The sequence below is a fragment of the Propithecus coquereli genome, unplaced genomic scaffold (assembly GCF_000956105.1).
Source record: "Propithecus coquereli isolate 6110/MARCELLA unplaced genomic scaffold, Pcoq_1.0 Scaffold33, whole genome shotgun sequence".
In the NCBI taxonomy this organism is placed as follows: domain Eukaryota; kingdom Metazoa; phylum Chordata; class Mammalia; order Primates; family Indriidae; genus Propithecus; species Propithecus coquereli.
In genome coordinates this window covers 1,040,806-1,045,150 of record NW_012148952.1, presented here as the reverse complement: position 1 = coordinate 1,045,150, position 4,345 = coordinate 1,040,806, and the positions used below count along the sequence as shown (strand labels likewise).

The 4,345-nt window shown below is 37.5% G+C and overlaps 1 pseudogene; it reads left to right on the top strand.

Annotated features, from left to right (window-relative positions):
* Positions 1 to 2,755: 2,755 nt before the first annotated feature.
* LOC105815376 lies at positions 2,756 to 3,527 on the top strand (annotated as a pseudogene).
* The last annotated feature ends 818 nt before the right edge of the window (positions 3,528 to 4,345 follow it).

The following is a 4,345-nucleotide window of genomic DNA, read 5'->3' as shown; positions in this document are numbered from 1 at the left end:
TCTATGCCTTTTGGATCTCAGCATATCTTTAGCTATGAAAAATGTAATCTCACCAATTAGGAGTGTGTTTTGCTTAAGACAACAATAATTTTTTCTACTGTCAAATTGATTGTCAAAATGTACGGCTCTTTTCTTACTTGACATTAAAGCCCATGTGAACCTCATGTTCTTATCATAGATAAAAACTTTAAACTTTCTACTGCACATTTGATATCAAAAAGGAAATTTCTTTTGGCAAAAATTTAGAAATAATTGCCCGAGAATTATGTTGTCTAACATTTCTTTAGATCAGTGACTTTCAAATAGTTTATATGGGAGAAGAAGCATTTTTTAAATCTTACACAGAACCCAGGTGATTCTACTCTTATTGTGTCCTCTTTAATCGGCCCCATGACTAACCTCCCTGAAGGAAGCCCCTGATGTACTTCCAGAGATCTCTTGGAATCTCCAGACTACCATAAGAAAACTACTCTGAAGAGTTTATCAAAGATAATAGTATAATTCAGAGTACATTTAGACCCGATTTCAAGAAAGTTATGATTGTCGTACTGTCTATGTTATATTCACCATGAGAAACAGCACCACAAAATGTCTTATGTACCTAGAAGGGACATACTTCAAGTCAGAGAATGCTAATTAAGGACATAAAAGAGAAATTCCTCTAAGGTCTAAGTTTCAGGAAAACTTTTGCTTCTCCTGAACAGTTTGTTCTAAAGACATTATGAATCAGGTTACGGTTTTCCTCTTTGCCTTGGCTGTAGGAAGGCTTGGAGCTATGAGCAGCTGTATGGGATGTCATGGTGAGAGTTCCTCCGAGTTAATATTAATTCTGACTTTGTTGTATTGCTGCACATATATTTTTCTTCATTTTCAATCTTTTGAGAGTATTTTAAGTGTAAATAAAATTAGAAATAAAGTTGATTAGTAATCTTTTAAAATGTGCATATATATATATATATATATTTTTAGGCTGTCCTCAGAAAAAGTCAAGGCCACTTTTGTGGTCAATAGTCTCCTGAATGTATTTGCTAGCATTCATTCATTCATCCAGTCACTTGTTCAGAAAATCTTTATAGTCTACTTAGACATGACCAGCTCTTTGTGGGAGTGGGTTGCAGTGGTGAATCGGATTCAGCTCTTAATCTCACAGATTCAAGGGATCTCATTTTCTAAAACTGCCAAATATTACAGCAGGCTATATTTTACCCAAAGACCACAGTCTTTCAACAGTTCTTTTTAATAAATATTAAGGGACTCAATAAATTAAAGCCAAAATTGAAATCTATTTAACTCAAATAAGTAAATGATTAAAAAATGAGGCCAATATAATTTCAAATCAATTGAGTTCATATGCATTCTTCTTGGTCTCCTAATACACTGTGTGATTTCATTTTCTTTAATACATTTTGTTAAAAATCATTCAATGCTATATATCTAAACCAAAATTAAAATTGATGGACTATTACAGCTTCTGTTTAAAGAAATGGAAGGTTTATCTCTCCCCAAGCCCTTTATATATATGTTGCCTGATTAGATCAGAATACTAATATCAATATTGATAAACCATAGCAATGTTTTGCTTGCCCAGTAATACTATTAACATCTTTAGAAATCATTATAAACCATTTAAGTCACTTTCATCCAAATTTTAAATTAAAAGAAAAAAGAGGTGACTAATATATTAAAATTTTATTTAACAAATTTTGTTTTTTTCCACAAACTCTCCGATTTTGTTTTCAATATTATTCATCATTTTGAAATTTTATATTAAATAGGAAAATAAATATTGTAGATTTCACGTGATGATTGCATATTGGATAAAAAGTACATAAATTACATAGATTTTAAAATTAACACCCTCTTCAAAGCAATTTTCTCCTTTCATTTTTTTTATTTCAGGATATTATAGGGGTACAAACATTTGATTACATGTTATGACTTTGCCTTGCCCAAGCCAGGATTAGAGGCATGTTCTTCCTCCATACAATGCTCACCGTATCCATTAGTTGCGAGTTTATCCACCCCCACACCCCCCTAACCCCCAGTGAATATTACTACCGTGTGATCACCCTAGTGTTGATCAGTCAGTGCTAGTTTGATGGCAAGTACATGTGGTGCTTATTCTTCCATTATGATACCTCACTTCAGAGGATGGGCTCAACTCTATCCAGGATAATATAAGAGGTGCTAGATCACCATTATTTTTTATAATTGAGCAGTATTCCATTTTGTACATAGACCATATTTTATTAGTCCACTCATGGATTGAAGGGCACTTGGGTTGTTTCCACATCCTTGCTATAGTGAATTGTGCTGCCATAAACAATCGAGTGCAGATGTTTCTATTATAGAACGTCTTTTGTTCCTTTGGGTAGATGCCTAGTAGTGCTATTGCTGGATCAAATCGTATTTCTATTTTTAGCTCTTTAAGGTATCTCCAAATTATCTTCCACAGAGGTTGTACTAATTTGCAGTGTCACCAGTAGTGTAAGAGTGTTCCTATCTCTCCACATCCTTGCCAGTATTTATTTAAAACATAATTATCCATCTTGGCCACTGCCCCAAATTGCTCACCAGCAGGGGTCCCGGGCAGCTGCTTTCTCCCCTTCCAGCTGTGCACAGGTAGCTTGGGTGGGCAGCTCTGAGATTCTGCAGAACTGTCAGAATCCCAGGGCAACACTTGAGGGTGCAGCCTGTGCCACCCTCTGCCCTCCCTACCAGCAGGCAGATTCCCTTAGTAGCATCTGGTGGAGAAATGGTCATGCTTTCAGTGCCCGGGGAAGTCACTGTGATCATCTTGATATGGAAGGTATCACAACCCTGACTGCTTTCATGAAGGACATTTCATTTCCTTACATCAAAGACAATGTTAGAGTATCTGCAGACACACATTGAGAAGAAGAGGAGTGCCAGAAGATGTCAATCTTTTGAGGAAACAGGGTGAATAGGATGCTCATATGAATGAGGCTGTTCCTATCCCTGCAGCATCTGGGAATAGAGTAGATGACCTGCAACAAATCATTCAGGCCATGGTAGATAATATGTGCTGGCAGATGTCTCTGGACTGAAAGAACATTGCCCTCAAAGAGCTGCAGGATCACATGTGAAGGGCGGCATTCACGGCTGGGCACATGAAAGCAGAGTTCTTTGCAGATGTGGTTCCAGCAATCAGCAACTAGAATGAAGGTGTGTATCTATTCTTCAGGGAGTGTAGAGCCACAGAAACTATCATTTGGGCATTCTACAGAGGGAGATATTCTTGAGTTTGGTGATGGTCACTTTCATGCTAAGATGGGACGCAAAGGGGAGAGTGAGAGTTATTGAAAGATTGCAATAGCATTGGGTGTTCAACTAACAACATTTTGTTTCTGACAGATGTTACTCCAGAGGCCAGTACTGCCAAGGAAGCAGATGTCCATGTAGCTGTGGTGGGGAGACCTGGCAATGCAGGATTAATGGATGATCAGAAAACTTAGGACAGCCTTATCACATCCTTCATCTAACTAGAGTTGCCTTCCTCAACCTAGAGGAGGGTTTCTAAGGAAGACCACACTGTTCCTCACAGAGCTGTCTCTGTAGCATCTAGTTTTATTCTAATGGTAAAATTTACTTACTTAAAAAATATACACATACACGTTGGTACACAAGTGTGTATATCTGAGATCTGTCCAGAGAGTATCCAGCCATATAATATGAAAAATAGAGACATTTATTGAAGAAAATATAAGATATAAGAAACATTGTACATAGGACAATGACACCTCAGTCCCCTTCAAAGTAGGCACCTTGGGACCTCACACAGTTCTCCTAGCATCTCTTAACCTAACTTGTACACGTTCAACATTCTTGGGTGTTCTGCTTGTTGCAGGCCTTCCAGAATGTGGATCACTTTCAACAGATTCTCAACCATCTTTGAAACATTTGTGCCACACTTTTATTTTCATTGCACTCATTGCATCATCCCTGAAAGCCTTCTGAATCATACGAATTGTTTCTGAGGAGGATTGATCAAGCTTAATGCAAAATTTGATGTAGATTCTGTACTCTGCTTGCTCACTCATTTTGAATGCAATGGCCACACAGTGCACATGCTCAGTCAACAGCGTCTAGCACCCCACTGACTAGTACAGTGATGTCGTCATTGTTCACACTTGTGCATTACGGTCCACTCTCCTTGGCTGTCAGGTTATATCGATGTTGTGCAAACCATTCTCGTTATATTAACAATGATTGTGTACCTTCGGGACAGACCTCAAATTAACTTCCACAGGCCCGTAAGTGAAAAAAAGTCTCAGTTCAGTGAAAATGAAACATATTTTAATATGCTTTATATGTAGAAATTGCT